This window comes from Ailuropoda melanoleuca, chromosome 4 (assembly GCF_002007445.2).
Source record: "Ailuropoda melanoleuca isolate Jingjing chromosome 4, ASM200744v2, whole genome shotgun sequence".
Taxonomy (NCBI): domain Eukaryota; kingdom Metazoa; phylum Chordata; class Mammalia; order Carnivora; family Ursidae; genus Ailuropoda; species Ailuropoda melanoleuca.
The window spans coordinates 110,534,017-110,555,036 of NC_048221.1; the positions used below are offsets into that span (position 1 = coordinate 110,534,017).

Sequence of the window (21,020 nt, forward strand, 5' to 3'; positions counted from 1 at the left end):
ATTTAAAAAATTTTATTAGATATGTACATTACACACATATACATTACATATATGATTTATACAATCTAAACAGAGGAAAAAACAAGGCAGCCTCAGGCCTAATATTTGTGTCATTGGAGGCCCAGAAGAAGAGTGAGAAAAGGATTCTAGCTGAAAAAAATATGTGAAGAAATGCTAAACTTCCCAAATTAAAATTTACAAATTCATTAAAATTAAGTACATTTTGAAGTCTGTAACTCCACCACACACAAAAATCAAATCCAAGTAGATTAAAGAATTCAGGGCAAAATTATAAAACCTACAGAAAGTAAGAGAGAGTATCTTCATACCCTGGAAGCAGAGGGGAGGATCCTAAATGAGACACAGAAAGGATTACCTATAAAAGATTGGTACTTATCTACATTAGAATTCAGACTGTATGTTTACTAAAAGACACAATAAAGAGAAAAAGCAATTTAAAAACTGGGAGAAGATAGTTTTAACATCTATAACTGGTAAAAGATTAGTATTCTGAATAAAGAATTCCTACAAATTGGTAAGACATACAATCCTACAGAAAAACCTTGACATAAAATCCTCCAGTAAAGACCCTGACTAAGCATCTCAAAGGAAAAGGAACAAATGGCCAATGAACATATGAAATGAGGCTCAATCACCACGAAAATTAAAACCATATTAAATACTTTTCTACACTCACCAAACTGGCAAAACTTTGAAAGCGTGACAATATCAAGTGTTTCCAAGAACTCTCACACATAATGGGTAGGAGGTACACGGTTTCAATGACTTTGGGGGAAATAACCCAACTATGGAATCATCTGGTAAAACTAAAGATGCACTCACCTTATGACCCAGCAATTCCACTCCTCTCTCTATATATCCTACCCTACAGCAGGGCTAGCAAATGTTTTCTGTTAAAGAGCTAGATAGTAAACATTTTAGGCTTTGCAGACCACACAGCCTCTGCAGCAACTACTCCGATCTGCCTTTGTAATACAAAAACACCTACAGATAAATATGTAAATGACTGGGTATGGCTACGTTCCAATGAAACTTTATTTACAAAACAGGTTGTCTGCCGGCATTCCCAATCTCTGCTCTTGCACACATACACCAAGCGACTTGTTTAAGAATGTTTACAACATAGTTCAAAATAGAAACAAACTGGGAAAAACCTAAATGTTCAACAACTGTAAAATGGGTAAATAAACTGTGATACAAACATTCAACAGAATATTAGAGTGGTAAATTATGGCTACATGCAACATCATGTATGAATCTGAGGAATATACTGGTAAGTATAAAAAGCAAGTCAGATGAACTTAATAAAGTTCAAAAAACATAAAAGTAAATAATATATTACTTAGAATAAAACTATAAAGTAAGAATAATATACACAAAGTTTATGACAATAGTTACTTCTGGTGATATAGGGCAAGGGATAGTACAGGGAGGAATCCACAGGTAACATAACATCTGTGTCATAAAACAAAACACATATTGTGTTACACTCTGGAGGAGCTGGGGGGAGTCAAGTGGTTTTTCTCTTCTGAAAAGAACTTTGGGGATGAGTAAATCATAGTTGATTTCCTCACTTTATTTTTTGGAGAACAATGAAACCAATCTTTGCAAATTAAATTCTAAAACAGACAAAAAGTAGAGATATACTTCCAAAAAACTGAGGTTTTAAGTCCTAAAAACAACTAAACCAGATGGTTTTTATGACAGTTTTGAGAGCTAATGGTACTTAGCCGTTACCCATAAATTTCTGGGGGGAAAACAGCCCATTTCAGAAAAGTGTATTATTTAATACACAATACCATCCAAAGAACAAAACTCTAATCTCCCTTGCTAAAGCACTTATGTTAAAACACTGGCAGGCCTTGTTGGGTAGAAAGATAATGCAGAGTAGATTAGAGGAGCTAGTAAGAATAAAGAAACATGAGAAAACAGTAACAATGCCATGCACTGTTTACAACTTAAAAACATTTAGCACTAGCTTAAAGGACTATCAACAGGCAACTTTGTTTAAATAAATGGTTGCGCTATGGTATACTATATAGCTCTTAAAAAGGATGATGTATAGGGGCGCCTGTCTGGCTCAGATGGTTAAATGTCTGCCTTCAGCTCAGGTCATGATCTCATCAGGGTCCTGGGATTGAGCCCGGCAACGGGTTCCCTGCTCAGCAGGGAGCCTTATTCTCCCTCTCCCTCTACTATTCCCCCTGCTTGTGCTCTCCAGCTCTGTCAAATAAATAAATAAAATCTTAAAAAAAAAAAAAAAAAGGATGATGTATATTTGTAACCACAAATAAGTTTAATAAGAGTGACAACATAGTATGAAGAGAAAAAAATCTGCAAGGCAAACAATTATAGTACATTCTGTGTAGAACTGTATATCCATAGGTATACATGTACATACAGAAATAGAGACTACAGGTATATCTCTGAAAAGCAGGATTTATGAGGATTTTTCTACCTTATACTCTTTTAGATGACTTTTCTGCAGATACACACAAAATTCCGTGTAAATAAAATTTAAATTATTTTCTCAGTTAAAAAAAGCAAAGCTAATTTAGGCTGTGATGTAAACCTATTTAGTAAATTTTAAAAGCACATTTGGTTAATTTGTAGATTTTTATGCATAGTGAATGAAAGTATTTCTGTAACAGCATAAAAATAAATATAATGATGTTCAAAAAGAATATTCTCAGGCTAATAAAAGACACAAAAATCAATACAATACATTTGAAAGAAGACCTGGTCTTTAAACATTATTTCTTCAAAACACAAAACACAATTACAAATGACTTGTCACATTAGTAAATTCATATCAAAAGGGATTTAACAATTTAAATGATTTTTTGTTTTGTTCTAAATTGGATTTGGTTGTCTTCAAATATTACTGCATAAAGATAGTAATATTTAAGAACTATAATCAAGAAGTCATTCATTATGGATTCTGCAACAGCTAAAATTTATTTGTGGAAATAAATTTTTAAAAAATTCAGAAAAACACACCAGCCATTAGGAAGATGTATTTATGCATGAAACAAGTTTTCCTATTTATCATAATCTACTTCCAAAAATCAGTTTTCTCTCCAACAACTTTTAATTAAATAAGGCATTTCAACTGTTAAAAGCTTGACTATTTTATTTTGTTAGTAAATGACAATATTACTTCCAGTTAACAATATGATTATATGAAAATAAGATGTCTTCAATGAAATAACACAAATAATGTTGTTGACTTATTTTCCATTTTTAAAACTGCGTTTTTTTTCAATGTAAAATATTTCATTTTTTCATTGTAATAAAATTACTAAAAATTCACCTAGCGTAAATTAAAAGAGAAACTGTGTTAACTAAAAAAATGAAAGACATTTTTGCTGCAGTACCTTGAGCATGGTGGCTGGTCCCAAGGAAAGACTTCACTGTATCACCAGGATTCATTCACAATTAAAATGGCTTCCTCCCCCCCCAAACTCTTACTTAACACAGAAGGATTAAAAACAGATAATTCTGCTTCTGATGAAATTTTTTGGTTAGACCTCATAGAAGCAAACGTCAAGCTTAATTACATAATTTATGATTTGCTATTATTTTAGAGAGGCATTTTTGGATTATTTTCCATTAAAAGCTGCTGTTTTAATTTTTTCCCCTCAAGAATATAATGGCCATCCTTTTCAGGGGGCAGGGAAAGAACAAGTTGAGCAAAACCCACTCTGCCCTCACGACAGGATTATATTTTTATACAGTGGGTTCAGTCTTAAATACTTCATGAAGGTACACAGGCAAATATTTATGCCACTATTGACACATATATTTAAAGAGAGGAGGGGTAAAAAAAGAGAACTGATCTAGATTCATTCCTAAGTCCTCAGACTTCTTTTGTCATGAGTAAAGTCTATGAGACAGGTCTGAATTCCCAGGAAAGCAAAGATACATGACCAGTGCAGAAGTTCGTAAGTGTGGAGGAAACATACACTGAAGCGAGACCAGGCAAGCTGTCTTCCATTTTTGCCCGCTATGTTAAAAGCATATAAACCAGTTCTGTCTACGTTTCCTGCTGCCTTCCCAGATAGTTCCAGGGCAAATCCCAGCTCTCTAAATCTCACGACATACTTTACATTCTGAGGAAATCCTCCCGGTCCAGATGGCCTACCACAAAGCACTTCTATGTTGGCGCAAATAAAAACTTCTTAAGATAGCTCTTCTCCTGCCCCTTTGCTCTCTGAAGTGAAGTAAAGAAAAGTTTTCTACTTCTTTATAAAGAGAGACAAAGACACTGAAGGAGAGACAGCAAACAGAGCATGCAGCCAAAAGGGGGTAAAGATACAGACAAAAAACTTGGGCTGCTTTGGGGAGTGGTTAAACTCCAGGCATAGGCAGAAACACATGAATTAATACACTACATGTATATTCACTACAATAATTTCGTTGTCCTTAGATAACTATTTTTCTTATCTTCTTTTAATTGAAGATACAACTGCTTCAAATACAAAACTCAGTTTTTGCCTTCTGAAACTGCAACACAAAACATACTAAAGAGTTTCTATAAATAACAGAGTTAAAGCTCCCAAAGTGAGTATTTTCTCTACTAGGAAATAAACAATGTGTGTGCAAAGTGGCAAGTCACATTTCCTTTTTCCTTTTTGTTTTGAATAAAATCCACTTGAACTGTAAAGAAATTAAAAGAATTATCACTTTTCAATGAGTTTTGAAACTTTAGTGTTAAAACATGGCTGATTCATTACAACCATTTCACTTAAGATGAATTAACAATGAGAACATTTTTCTTAATTCACTAATTTTCCAAATTACTGCAGAACAGTACAAACCTATAGTAAACAATCAACTGGATGGATATTTCAATTTTAAACTGCTCGTGCTTACAGCAACGTAAATGTACAAGGGAATTCAAATTATAAATATCTTTACTCTGTCTTACAAAACCATGGAAAACCAAGGGAAAGTTAATGAATGCAATATGTATTTATTCTTTTGATAATTACTTATACAGCTAATCAAAGAACAAATTCATGGAGGGAAGCGTCCAAACTAAGCTATTGGAGGTTTACCTCTTCAATTTGTTGGTTTTAACCTACATATTTATGAGAAAAGGAAATTTAAATCAACCCAAAGTAAAACAGAAACAACCTGACTGGCATAAACACAGACACAAATACACACACCAAAAAAATACTGTGAAATGGATGAAGCCTAAACCAAACTGAACATTAAGAGCTGTGCTACAAAGATTGAGTCAAGGATAAATAGAAAAGCTGATAAGAGATGGAAAAACCAAGCAAAATAATCCATATTTAACATTTTCAAAAAGCCTTTATGGAACAAAGTGGAAACCATCAAAGGAGTGTTTCCTCAAGTGAGACTTGGGAAAGTATTTCTTTTTCAATTAATACAGATTCATCAAAGTATAGGAGCAGCCTGAAAGAGTAACAGGAGTTAAATGACCCAGGGAGTGTGCAATGTGTTTGAAGCAAAGGACATTTAGGAGAGATCACATGGGTAAAATAAAAGCAGACAGAATGGGAAATAAAACGACACAAAAGAAATGTGGTATGCTTGGCACAAACCAGAAAGGAGTTCAAATTCTTGCTACTGACAGCTGAGAGGCTCTGCGGCAGAATGTATGTTATTATATTTTTCTTCAATCTCCAGACAAATATAAGACTTCAGTTTTATAATTGAGGTATCAACTACTCTTTTTTACAATACAGGTAGCATGATTAAATGATAGTTCACAGCCTCCTAAGATTAGAAAAGTTTTAAGTTCTGTAACCAAGTGCTTTCTAACTAATACAAAACAAAAAGACTCCTCTTATACATCACAGTATATGGGGCTTCTTTTCACCACCTCCCACTTGCACATTACTACTAATTTGTAGATTATATACCTTGGACATTCCTTTCTTCTCAAATCAAAATCTGATTTGAGGCCAGAAAAAAATGTGGCTCCTAATCTCCGCTTAGTTTCTATGCTCAAGAATCACCTTCTCTCTTTACTATTACAGTCAAGTATCTTTTCCAACACCCCATTCATTCGTTCATTCATTCAAGTATTTGAGTACCACTATATACAGAAAATTTTCAAGATCCTGAGGCAAGTAAAAATTTTACAACCAGAAACTTTCCCACTAGAAATTAGAAATGAAAGGATAGATTTAAGAGATGCTATTCAAGACACAGAATTGATGGAATATGGTCACTGATTAGATGAGAGGATTAAAAATAGGATGACCCTGGGGTGCCTGGGTGGTTCAGTCAGTTGAGTGTCTAACTCTTGATTTAGGCTCAGGTCATGATTTCAGGGTTCTGGGATCAAGCCCCCTGTCGGGCTCCACACTCAGCACAGAGTCTGCTTGGGATTCTCTCTCCCCCCTCACCATGCTCACACTCTCTCTCAAATAAATAAATAAAAAATTTTTTAAAAATAAAAATAGGATGATCCCTATGTTTCTAACAGGACAATCAAGTAAATGTTTAAGGTAACACTGAGATACGGATTAAAGAAAAAGAAACAAGGGGAATGAGCAAGTAGAATGATGAGTAGGTTTTGGAGGTTTGACTTTAGACTATGAGTTTGAGGTCACTATAACAAAAGTATAACTAGGTCCTGGTGTTAAGATAGAGGCCTAAAGGGGAGCCTGGGTGGCTCAGTCCATAAGCGACTGACTCCTGATTTTGGCTTAGGTCATGATCTCAGAGTCCTGGGATCAAGCACTGCATGGGCTCCACACTCAGCAGGGAGTCTGAAGATTCTCTCTCCCTTTCTATGCCCCTCCCCCTGCTCGTGTTTTCGCTCTCTTTCTCGCTAAAATAAATAAATAAATCCTTAAAAAAAAAAAAAAAAGCAAAAACAAGAGGCCTAAACTATGAGGTATACATTTGGGAACTGTATTAGAATATAATAGTTAGCTGGAGTTATAAGGATTGAGATTTGGAGTGATAAGAAAACAGGGCCACGGTATTTTAAGCGCAGCCAGAAAAAAAGGAATCTGCAGAGAATACAGGATAAAAACTGTCAGGAAGGTAGTCATACATGAATAGACATTTCTCCAAAGACGACATACAAATGGCCAACAGACACATGAAAAAATGCTCAACATCACTCGGAATCAGAGAAATACAAACCAAAACCACAATGAGATATCACCTCACACCAGTCAGAATGGCTAAAATTAACAAGTCAGGAAACAAGAGATGTTGGTCAGGATGCGGAGACAGGAGAACTCTCTTATTACACTGTTGGGAATGCAAGCTGGTGCAGCCACTCTGGAAAACAGTACGGAGGTTCCTCAAAAAGTTGAAAATAGAGCTACCCCATGACCCAGCAATTGCACAACTGGGTATTTAACCCAAAGATACATATGTGGTGATCTGAAGGGGCACCTGCATCCCAACGTTTATAGCAGCAGTGTCCACAATAGCCAAACTATGGAAAGAACCCAGATGTCCACCGACAAATGAATGGATAAAGGTAGCAATATACATATACAATGGAATACTACTCAGCCATCAAAAAAATATGAAATCCTGCCACTGGCAAAGACGTGGATGGACCTAGAGGGTATTATGCTAAGCGAAATAAGTTAATCAGAGAAAGACAATTATCATATGATCTCATTCTCATGTGGAATTTAAGAAACAAAGCAGAGGATTATAGGGGAAGAGAGGAAAAAATAAAACAAGACAAAATCAGAGAGGGAGACAATCCATAAGAGACTCTTAATCACAGGAAACAAACTGAGGGTTGCTGGAGGCTAGGGTAGTGGAGGGATGGGGTAACTGGGTGACAGAAATTAAGGAGGGCACGTGATATAATGAGCACTGGGTATAAGACTGATGAATCACTGACCTCTACTTCAGAAAGCAATAATACATCATATGTTAACTAACTGAATGAAAATTTTTAAAAAATGAAAAAAAAAAGGTAGTCATAGATTCAGGAAGGGACATAATGTCAAAGACTGCAAAGACATCAAAAGACAAAGACTGAAAATAGTCCACTGGATTTGGTAATTATTAGGGAGATTTTAAGCAGATAAGTTTCAGTGGAGTAATGGAGACAGAAGGAAGACTGTGATGCACTGAACTGTGACTAGGAGGTAAATCTTTTAAGGAATTTGGTTGAAGATGAAAGGGAGGAATAAATCGATGAGGGATGGGGACTGTGTTGTGCAAGGTTGATGAGGCGGTTTTTGTTCAAGGTATTAGAGCAGTATATTTTCAGGATTTAGAGAAGGAATCAACAACAGAGTGATCTGTAGTAATATGAAAGGGCATACAGCAAAACTCCAGTGTTAGAGAAGATGTGAAAGGCTAAAATAGAAAACACAGCCTGGGGCACCCGGCTGGCTCAGTCAGAAGAGCACCAGGCTCTTGATCTCAGGGTTGTGAGTTTGAGCCCTCCATGGGTGTAGAGATTACTTAAATAAAATTTTATTATTTTTTTAAAGTGGAGCCCAATGTGGGGTGCAGTGGCCCCCCAGCTGAGAGCTTATGCTAAAGATATAATAGGAAAACATGTTTGTGAGCCCCTCCGGATTTAGCATGGACGTCAGAGCAGGAGCAGTTGGGAACAGCGGCTTGCTCAGGGCAGAACATCACCCTATCCCAAACCTGATTGCTCCTGATGATAGGCGGTGGTCAGTAGAAACATGTTTAAGAATAGGCTTCGCTTGCTTAACGTTACATCATTTACTCCCATGACCTTCACCATGATGTACTACTATTCACTGAAGACTTCCTGAAGAATCATTAACTGTGAAGGACTGTGCTCATTCAACCAGGATATGCTAAGACCACCTGAGACTCCCTTTGATTACCCTTGATTGTCTTTGATTGTTTATCACCAATAAATACGTGAGGCTGTAGCTGCTCAGGGCAATTGCACTCTTTGTGGTGGTCCCCTGCTCCCTCGTTTCTTTCATGGCTAACCTGTCTGTGCCTCATCCTTCTTCCAATCACTGCGACTCCGCGGCAGTGGGATTTGAACTCATGACCCTGAGATCAAGACCTGTGCTGAGATCAAGAGTCAGACGCTTAACCCACTGACCCAGCCGTGTGCCCCACTTAAATACATAGAACTTAAAAAAAAGAAAAAGACGGGGCGCCTGGGTGGCACAGTGGTTAAGTGTCTGCCTTCGGCTCAGGGCATGATCCCGGCATTATGGGATCGGGCCCCACATCAAGCTCCTCTGCTATGAGCCTGCTTCTTCCTCTCCCACTCCCCCTGCTTGTGTTCCCTCTCTCGCTGGCTGTCTCTATCTCTGTCAAATAAATAAATAAAATCTTTTAAAAAAATTAAAGAAAAAAAGAAAAAGAAAATACAGCCCAAAGAATGAGCCTTAAAAAGGGACACTGTTTTATCTAAGAAAGAAGGGAAGAAGACGAAAGCAGGCACAGATGTTTGTTCTATACCTACAATAGTTTTAATCTATAAAGTAGAAAAGGTCACTTGCTGAAAAGAGCCAGTTAAAGAGCTAGAGCTGAGTATGGAAAGTTTATACCATCTGACACATCATAGTACAGGATATTGTTAATTATCTTTTAATAAAGTTACATTCTAAATTCCTAAGTAGACTGCAAAGTCCTCTATGGGAGAAGCTCTTTCTATTTTCCTCTAAACCTGTAAAACACCACAAGCAGTGCTAACCCTCCAAATACTGGCTGATTTACTGTCAACACAATGTAGAATCAGCAGCAAAGACAGGATAAAACAAGGGGTGAGAAACCTCTTTTACCTTAATGACATGCAAAGTATTGGGGTTGCTTTATAAGACAGAAACCCCACAATGAGAAGGTTCATGGGGCTGGGATGAGGATCTGGAAGAAACAATTTTGGTCAATGACTAAAAATGATAGAAACGACAGAAAAGACAGGTTATCTCTCACCACCCTAAATATTTCTTCCTTTTTCGGCTGCTTCTTTCTCTGAATATCCCTTTTTCCTCTTTTGTAGCTAGACTTTCAGATTCTCTGTCTGTCTCTGTCTGTCTCTCCCTTTGTTCCCTTTCTTCCCCTCTCTGCCACAATATGCTCCAAATGAAGAATATTTTTGTTATTGCTGTCACAGTTTTAGAGATTTAGCTCAATCAAGAGGTTGGGTATTTTTGCACTACAAGGCCTCAACCCAGGACTCCAGACAAACTTATTTCACTAGAATTTTCCTTTTATGAATAAATAAGCTAAAATGCCTATATCTCTCATAAAACAAAACAAAACCTACTCGATTCCCCTCCCTGATTCCTCAGATTAACTCAATACTTTATGTATTTAGTCCTAAACTCTCTCATTCACATTTTCTTTCTCCCACTTCTGCCTCCCCCAAACCCCTCCTGATAAATCATCAGTCCTTGGTAGAAAATACAGTATCTGGGGCACCTGGGTGGCGCAGTCATTAAGCATCTGCCTTTGGCTCAGGGAGTGATCCCGGCGTTCCGGGATCGAGCCCCACAGCAGGCTCCTTCACTAGGAGCCTGCTTCTTCCTCTCCCACTCCCCCTGCTTGTGTTCCCTCTCTCACTGGCTGTCTCAAATAAATAAATAAATAAATAAATCTTTTTTAAAAAAGAAAATACAGTATCTGTCTTGCTTTAAGAAAAATATTCTCCATCTAAGTCTTCATTAACAATATTGTTCTTGGAATATAAAGTTCATGTGTAACTAAAAGCTTATTTAGTATGCATATTATGGCAAGAATATAGGGCTGGGGGCACCTGGGTGGCTCAGGTCATTATCTCAGGGTCCTGGGACGGCGCCCCTCCCCCCCTCCCCACTGTCTCTCTTTCAAATGAATAAATTAGAATCTTAAAATATATATATATATGTGTGTGTGTGTATATGTATGTACAGTACTGGATTTAGACTATCCAGATTCAAAAACTGGCTTCACCATTTACTAACTGTACGACTATGGTCAAATTTCTTAACTTCTCCATGCCTCAGTTTCTTCACCTTTAAAATGAGGCTAAGAGCACCTAACATAGAAAATCATATAGAATTTAATTAGATAAATCAATAAAAAGCATTTAAAAATAACAGCAGAATAGTAAAAGTCATATAAATTTTAGCTATTACTAAAATCATTACTAATATTCTAAAATAAAGGCCTGGTAAACCCAAACCTAGACTGCTTAAAGTCTTTCTTTCTTTTCTTATGGAATGCTTCATGAATTTGCATGTTATCCTTGCGCAGGGGTCATGCTAATCTTCTCTGTACTGTTCCAATTTTAGTGTATGTGCTGCCAAAGAGAGCACTGTATTGCCTAAATTCTTAATGATCAGTAAGATTTGCAGAGTCAGGTACCTATGCGGTAAAGATCTACTGAAACAGTCTCTGAAAAGCCAACAGAAAGAGATGCTACATTATTTCACTAATTACTAATTCACCCAGTTCCATTTCATCATCAGAAAGTTAAAAAGACTAAGCTGGAATTAGCAGGAAATATTCAAAACAACACAAAAATATATATTATTTATTTGATAATCACTTTTAACATTTAGTGAACTTCTAATTATGGTTATTTGTTGATAGCATTTGAATAAGATGGTCTCCAAACCCAAAAAGCACGGATGAGTGGGGGAGAGAGAAATGTAAACAAACACAATAAAGTATAATACAACACTTGCCCTGATAGATTTTTAAAGAAAGTAGTGGGACCCAAAAAGGAAGTTAGTCAATTTTTAATGGGAGGGAAAAAATGAAAGTTTGGTCTGTGGAACAAGCTATGTTAAAAAAATACTGACAAGAATTTTTCTAGGGGTGCCTGGGTGGCACGGCGGTTGGGCGTCTGCCTTCGGCTCAGGGCGTGGTCCCGGCGTTATGGGATCGAGCCCCACGTCAGGCTCCTCTGCTATGAGCCTGCTTCTTCCTCTCCCTCTACCCCTGCTTGTGTTCCCTCTCTCGCTGGCTGTCTCTCTCTCTGTCAAAGAAATAAAATCTTTAAAAAAAAAATTTTTTTTTTCTAAAGCAATGCAATTGGAGAGCTATGTAAACCTATAAACCATTAGGCAAAAATATAACTTCTAAATAATAAAATTATAGATATACCCCAAACAATAGGATTGTTAAGTACTACATATTAAAATGGTAAATAAGCTCTAAGTATATGATACTTTAGTCTATTTTTAAAAGTAGGTAGCATCACTGCTTTAAAAATAACAAATTTTTAGATTGCTGCAAAATACTTATTCATTCTACATTTTACTGAGTGACTACTTTGTCAGGCACTGTGTTAAATTCCAAAGACACGAATTCAAATTTAGTTCTTCCCACCTGAAAAAGGAAAAAAATTTAAAGGCACAACTTGGAAAAAGATATTGCAACACATAAGAAATATATAAATATCAATAAGATGTTAACCTGATAGAAAAATGTGAAGATGATGAATAGGCAAACTTCTGTTTGTAGGGAATGAGGGAGGATGGGTCAACCTTACTAGCAATTAAAAATAAAAATTAAGGGGGGGGCGCCTGGGTAGCACAGTCGTTAAGTGTCTGCCTTCGGCTCAGGGCGTGATCCCGGCGTTCAGGATCGAGTCCCACATCGGACTCCTCTGCTAGGAGCCTGCTTCTTCCTCTCCCACTCCCCCTGCTTGTGTTCCCTCTCTCGCTGGCTGTCTCTCTGTCACATAAATAAATAAAATCTTAAAAAAATAAAATAAAAAATAAAAAAAATAATAAAAAAATTAAAAATTAAGGGGCGCCTGGGTGGCTCAGTTGGTTAAATGTCCGACTCCTGATTTGACTCGGGTCATCATCTCTCTTGGGATTGTGAAACAGAGTCCTGCATAGGCTCCAATGGAGTTCTCTCTCTCCCCCTCTGCCCTTGCCCACCCCACCCTACCCCCGCCCCGCTCATGTGCACATGCTCTCTCAAAATAAATAAATCTTTTAAAAAAAATACAATTTAAAATCACAAGATACGATTTCATATCCATTAAATAAACAAAAACTGTAAATTCTGGTAATATCAAATGTTGGCATCAGAACTTTTATATATTTTGAAGATAAGTGCACAATAAACTGCCTGAAAGAATAATCCAGCAAGATTTATTAAATATTAAGGTATCTCTTCTCAAAGGACAGGAATCAGTTTTACTGACAAAGTAATTTTTATTCATAAGGTGGAGACAGTCTTCTCCATAATCAATGGTGTATTAATTTTATGACTATTTCTCCATGGCTACAGAAAGAGAATAAGGAGGAGAAAATAAGGAAGATAACTTTAAATTTTTATTTAGTGCCAAATCAGAGAATCCAGCATTTCATGGTAGTTTTTTATTCAAAACCTTTGCTTATCTATAGTGAAGGTTCTCAAGCTGGTAGATATGATACAGATCTACAATAAAGAATAGAAACATACTTCAGAGAGAAAATAAGGGATTAGTCAGAGTTCTAGGCAAGGACAGATACATTTACATTTTCAGAAAACCTCTCCTATTTCCACAATAAGGAATATTTTTTAACAAAATCAGCAGTAAGTTGTATTCAAAGGATTTGATATTGCTGGATAAAGTACTGGGAGAGAGAAAAAAAATTTTTTCCAAGCTTCTGCCATATGCCCAATACTATATTAGGCATATGGTAGGATATAAAAGTGATGTAAGTTAAGACATGGTCCTCTCAAGGAGCTTTTGAAGATGCAAAAATCAAAAAAAAAAGAAAGAAAAAAGGCAAACAAAAGCACTAACATATAAAAAGGATAATAAATCACAAACAAGTTGAATTTATTGAAATCAAAGAAATTTATCACATTAACAGAAAATAAATCATTCAACAGAGAAAAGGCATTTCATGAAATTTAATATCAAAACAAAAACATTAAATAGAAGGGAACATTCTTAATCTGATTTAAAAATGCACTGTGGCAAATCATATTTTCTGTATTTCTCGCTCTTGCTAGCTAGACACACACATAAATAAACATAGATGTATTCTTCTCACAATGACTGACAGATACTCCTTTCACCCAAAAGCAGGGCCTGTGTTCCCTTCTCTTGTATCTGGGTGGGGGCTTGTGACTACTCCAACCAGAGTATGGCAAGAGAAATGCTCATGACTTCTGAGATAAGGCTGTAAAAAGGATACAGCTTCTACCTGGCTTTCCATGCTCTGGGAATGCTTACTTTAGGAGAAACCAGCCACCATGCTGTGAAGAAACACACTAGCCTATACGGTAGACCACCTGGAAGGATTCAGGTGGAGAGGAAAGGAGGCGCCCTGCAAAGAGCCGGCATCAACAATCAGACATACGAGTAAATGAGACTTCAGGTGCTTCCTTCCCTCTGCTTTTGCATCTTTCATTAAAGGCTTCAAACAACACAGAGCAGAAACAAGCCTTCCATGGTGTGCCCTATCTAAATTCCTAATCCACAGAAACCATGATCATAATAAATGGTTGCTTTATGCCATTAAACTTTTAATTGATTATGCAGCCACAGTAAGTGCAACAGGCATATACCAAAAATTTTAAAACTACACCATCATATTCAGTGTTGATATACTGAAAGATTTCCTTTTCAGAGAGGGAACAAAATAAACAAGGATGTCTACTTTCACAACTTCTATTTTATACTGCAATCCTGCTCAGTTCAGTAAGACAAGAGAAATAAAGATTAAAAAGAAAACTATCATTCACAGACAATATGACTATGTATATAAAAATCCCAAAAATATATAGACAGCTGATTAGAACAGTGAGCTTAAGCAAGGTTGACGGATATAGGTCAACACACAAATTCAACTATATTACTATACCCTAGTGACAAACAGAAAAAAAAAATGGCTTTAAAAGACCATTTACAAGAGCACTAAAACAAAACAAACACAGTAATAAAAATGATAAAACAATGTTCAAGATCTCTGTACATAAAACTAGTAAATGTTGCTGGGAGAAATTAAAGACCTAAATAATTAGATAAATATACTATGTTCACAGATTGAAGACTCAATGAAAAAATACCACTTTTACTCTAACTGATCTGGAAATTTAATGCAGTATGGAAAAAATTCCAACACTTTGTGTGTTCATGTGCATGGAATCTGGTACATTTATTCTAGTTTATGCAGAAAAGAAAAAAATCAAGAATAGGTAAAACCCTCTTGAACAAGAGTAAAAAGGTAGGCTCACTTGCCCTACTAGATATCAAGACTTATTACGAAACTATAGTAATTAAGACGAAGGTAGACAACAGATCCATGGAAATGAAAGAGAATCCAAAAACTAAACACACTCATATACAGACCAAAGGCAGTACTTCAGAGATCCAGGGAAGCAAGACTCATGCCAGTAAATAATGCTGGGTCAAGTGGATCTCCATATAGGGTGGAAAATGAAACTTGACCCTTGCTTCACAGTATATACATAAATCAATTCCAGGTGGACTATAGATGTAAATGTGAAAGACAAAATAATAAAGCTTTTAGAAGATACCTGAACAAAATACAGAAATCACTATTGATAAAGGAAAAGTTAATAGTGGGACCAACCTTAGAACTGAGAATGTGTACTCATAAAAAGATACAGTTAAGAGTGAAAAGACAAGCCAGTGTAGGAGAAAGTTGCTGGAACATAACTGACAAAAGGCTCATATCCTGAATATACAAAGAATACTTATAAATCAATTAGAGAAAGACAGTCAGATACAAAAATGAGTAAAATACTTGAATAGGAACTTTACAAAAGAGGATATTCAACTGGCCAATAAATATATGAAAAGGTGCTCAACCTTATTATAATAAAGAAAATGTAATTTGAAACCACAATAAAATACACCTACATACTTACTGGATAGCTTAAATTAAAAAGACTAACAATATCTAATGTTGGCAAAGATGTAGAACAATGGGAACTCTTAGAATTGCTGGTGGAACTATATACTATACAGCTACTATGAAAAACTATTTGGCATTATCTATTAAAGTGGGATAAACACATTCTCTACAACTCAGCAATTCCAGTCTTATGAATACACTCAACAGAAATATGTAAACACATGTACCCAAGATATGTACAGGAATCAGAGCAGCTGTAACAGACACTGGAAACAAACCAAATCCATCAATATTAGAACAGACAAATAAATTGTGGCATACTCATATAACAAAGTATCATTCAGCAATGATAATCAACTACACTACATACAACATGGGTGAATCTCAAACAATACTGAGCAAAAGAAACCAGACACAAAAGAATATATGCTTTATGATTCCACTTACATAAAGTACAAAAACAGGTACAACTATACAATATTGTCAAAAATCAAGATAGCAGTTATATTTGGAGATATGAGGAGGGTAATAATTGGGAGAAGCATAGGAAAAGGGGTCTTCTGGGGTGTTGGGTATGTTCTCTTTCTTGACCTGGATTATGATTACATGTGTTATATGGCAATAAAATGCCTTTTTAAAAAAGATGTTTTTATTTATTTAAGATTGTATTTAGTTTATTTTTGAGAGAGAAAGAACAAGCAGGGTGGGGGGGGGAGGGACAAGCAGAATGTGCTGAATGCAAAGCGTGATGGGGTGTTCAACCTCATGACCCTAAGATCACTACTCAAGCAGAAACCAAGAGTCAGATGCTCAACTGACTACATTACAGGTGCCCCAAAAATGTTTTTAAATGTAGAGCTCACACCTCAAAATATATATATATTCTTTATAGATATACAATTGTGCTAATATGTTATAAACATTACAAAACACGTAAAAAATAGAAATTTGGGGGGCGCCTGGGTGGCGCAGTCGTTAAGCATCTGCCTTCAGCTCAGGGCGTGACCCCAGCGTTCTGAGATCGAGCCCCGCATCAGGCTCTTCCGCTGGGAGCCTGCTTCTTCCTCTCCCACTCCCTCTGCTGTGTTCCCTCTCTTGCTGGCTGTCTGTCAAATAAATAAATAAAATCTTTAAAAAAAAAATAGAAATTTGGAAAGTACGGATAAAATGAATATCTTAGATATCTTCCTAATAACAGTAACTGCTTCATACTTTCATTAGAGTTCGTTGTTTGTCTGTGTGCTGGAAAATAGCATACTTATTTCTTCCAAGTGAACCAAGTATTTTAATCTCGTGGTTATAACTTTTTATTACTTTCACACATCCCCAAATATTGCCTTATTTTCCCAGTGGGATTTAATCACCAAGATGCTTATAATACTTGAATTTTAGGCAGGCCTAGAGTGATGAATATTATTAAGACTTGACAAACTACTTTTGGTATTGGTAACTAAAGATTATTAATGTTTTCAGGATATATATACATATATATATATATATATGTATATATATATAAAGATTCAAACATATTTCAAACAAGTCTTGTCAATAATTTTGACTTTGGGGAGATGATTTCTTATCAGACCTAATTAGATCACTAATTTTAAACCTATAATGTTTGAGCTTGAACCAAAAATAAAAGGATTTGCTGTGCCATTTGCTTCTTGTTCTCCTGTGTTTATCAACATTAACTTAAATCTCTGGTTTCTTCAAAGAAATATTTTTTAAGTCACTTATCTATTTTGTGAGAATCAGAGAATAAGTAAGCACACTTAACAGGGTACAGGTAAATGGCAATATAATGTTAATGCACGGAGAGTGAATGAAAGAGAGCCCCACTGTAAATTCCTCTGCAGTGTGGAACTCTCATTAGGTAATACATGACTACCTGACAGACTGAGGGAACACATTAATCATTCTATTCAAGACTGGTAAGACACAGTTTCTTTATTTTCGATTTAAAAAGTAAATACAAAAATTCTAATATATTTTTCCTGCACCACCAATAAATCATCTTACACACCTCACTCTGATGACCCCTTGGAGGACTGCAGGCAAATGGCCAGATCAAATTTGCAATTTAAGTAGCTCATCGCCTGGTGGCTAAATGGAGGGATGGACTTAAGGCAAAGGAAACGCTTGAGACAGATGAGGCCAGAAACTAAGAAATAGGTAAGAGGTTGTTAGACCTATGCAGATCAGAGGTACTGGTAGCCTAAATAAGGCAGTGGCAACATAAGCAAAGGGGTAAAATACATTTCTGCCAGTGGTGGAGCTAATGGATGGCTTTATCCTCCCCATTCCTTATCACAATCAGCCTCTCTATCCAAGATACCCAAAGAGCAACTTTTTTCAACTGACAAACTATATATGATATAGACAACTGATATTTTTTCAGTTATATGTGTGATGTATGCATATATAAATAAGATCATTTTTAGACAACTTTGCTGCTTTGAATGATCTATAATATATCACATGAGTGAAAATACCATGATTATTCAAAAACAGCTTCAAGGGGGGCACCTGGGTGGCTCAGTCAGTGAAGCATCTGCCTTCAGCTTGGGTCATGATCCCAGGGTCCTGGGATCAAGCCCCACATCAGGATCCCTGCTCGGTGGGGAGCCTGCTTCTCCCTCTCCCTCTGCCTGACGCTCCCCCTGCTTGTGTTCTCTCTCTCTCTGTTAAATAGATAAATAAAATCTTTAAAAACAAAAAAAATCAGCTTCAAAACATTGCTTCACAACATCCCTCACCCACCCCCAAACCACAAACAAACTGCCGCCCCAAGCCCCTCTGATATAGAAGTTTTGAAGCAGCTACCCCTGGCCACAAAGAAGTTTCAAATGCTCCTGCACCAAAACAAAACAAATCCCCAAACACATAAACACACAACAGATTTTTTTTAAACTTTACGTTAAATGAAATCTGTCATTTTTTAACTTGTGACAAGCTACAAGAAAAATCAAATATAAAAACTAAAGCAAGCTAAAGGTTTACAGAACTTGGAAATTTTTAAAGGAGGCCTTTTCAATAGGTTTTCATCTATTTTCTTATGAAAAGGGGCGCTTCAACTGATGGGTTTTCTGCTATAATGAATCAATTCAAGATCTACAACTAAACTTATTCTTGGCTTCAGAATTCACCTAAGTTCATTGTGAGTTCCGCACTGCCAAGAGCCATCACTGTTTAAATGATGTCACTGATAAACTAGGCAAATGTGTCTCAGTTAAATTTTTAGGAAAACATATAACAAACATTACTCAACTGCATTATACTTATATTAAAAGTTTTCACTGACTTTGAAAAGAACAAAGGAGAAATCATTAACATTCTATAGGTTGAAACCCAAAACTCAAATATTCTTACTGGATCACTTCACATCTGACTAAGACCCATAAAATAATCCCACAATCAAACTAACATTCTAGGAATCTTCCAAAAATGGAATGAACAGAGCCCAGATCAAATTCCCCATGTCTTTCCCAAATTAAATCTACATATTCAAGAGTCAAATCAAATCCAGACCATTTTTCTCATTTCATTTTGCCGTAATATTTGTTAAAAATCTGATACTTGGGTATATGTTCCCAACAATGTAGCAATCAAGCAATGTAGTTCAAGTTACCTAACTGCCAATTAAGACAATGAATATATGCACACACAAACATGACCAAACGTCCAGAAGCATATTTTAAGAGAGCATCTTTTCCATGGGCAGAAAGCTCTGTTTCGGTCTGTATTATGTAAAAAACTTAATTCAAGCACAGTGAAGGCCTAAAAGACAAATGTTAGCTTTCAAGTATCTAAAGTTATTACATGAAAAATAGCAACCATCTGTTTCCACAGAGGGCCAAACAAGATGAAATATACTCAATATATTAAATGAAGAATGTAGGTTAGATAAGTTTATATATATACACGTATATATACATACATATAGTTAACTGTATATATAGTAAGTAGTAAACTATAAGTAGTAGTAAGAGTAAACTCTGTGTGTGTGTGTGTGTGTGTGTGTGTGTATATATATATATAGTAAAGGTTAATTCTAGGAAGAATGAATCTTGACAATCAATAACTGCTTTCTCTAAAAAAATCTATTAATAAAACAAGACACTCAGCTGCCTTGATGGGTTCAGTATAACCTCGTATCACTGTAGGAAGACTCAAAAACTATCTTCTATTAGACTGTATCCCTACAATTACAGAATTCAGTTTGTTTGACTAGCCTTCTCTAATTAGCTAATTATCCTCAAGCTAGGAGAAAAATTTAAAACTACCACTTACGTAAGTATGCTTTATATTAGCAAGTGGTAATGCACTGCCTACTGCTTCTTAGAGTTCACAGGAGTTCCACAATAAACAAGAATAAAATTCAGAGTAAATACACATATCTAGTCCTTGTATTTGACACCAAAGGTTTATAATACGCTTAAACTTGCAGGTAAACTTTAAATAGGAAACTTACTCAACCCAAGTCAGAGAATACCTGTCAGAACACTGGTGGTAAAAATGAAAATTTACTTGACAAAAATGTTTCATCGGAGTTGAAAAATAGCTTTTTTCCCCCATTTTGGATGCAGAACTAACGTCAATTTTTACTTCTTTCAACTTCTTTCTCTTCAGTTTCATGATTTTCAACTCTTAAGGCTGTGTTATAGAGATAGGATAAACTTTACATATAACCAATTTTAGGCAATAAGTAATAACATGTCATTAGGTTCAACAGCTTTCCTCAGCTGGAAAGCAACTTAATTGTCCAATAGTGGCATGGCTAAAAACAGTGGTCCAAAAACCAACCAACCAACCAATCAACCACCCGCCACCACCAACAGTGGTCCTGTCAATCAGTGAAATATCAAATACTCATTAATTATCAGGCTATTATATAATAATCTAAATACTTCACGTATTTTTAAAAATTTTTATAAATTATGTACACTAGCAATTATAAAAATACATGAAATGGAAAAGAACAGGAAACATTAATAGTTGTACTTATGCTGGGATTGTGGATGGTTGTTTTTATAATTTAAAAAAAAAAGATTTCTCTTTTTCCTCTAAAGATCTTAGACTAAAGCCAAAGTTTGGTTGGATATGGGACAAATAAAGCAGGCTGAAAGTTCCCAACAGGTAAGTTTTCAGAGAGAGAAGATACACTAACAGAGATTCTTTATATCTTCTGACTATCCTCCAGGTGAAAGGATCAGAAGGAAA

General features: G+C 35.9%; 1 protein-coding gene and 1 non-coding gene across 5 annotated transcripts in view; both read right to left on the bottom strand.

Annotated features, from left to right (window-relative positions):
- The window catches only part of EML4 (EMAP like 4), a 150,316-nt gene that overhangs the window by 88,915 nt on the left and 40,381 nt on the right, over nucleotides 1–21,020 (bottom strand). The gene's annotated exons all lie outside the window — the stretch shown is intronic.
- LOC117802173 lies at nucleotides 11,176–11,282 on the bottom strand. The gene has a single exon (XR_004625214.1). It is a non-coding gene; the product is annotated as a U6 spliceosomal RNA (small nuclear RNA).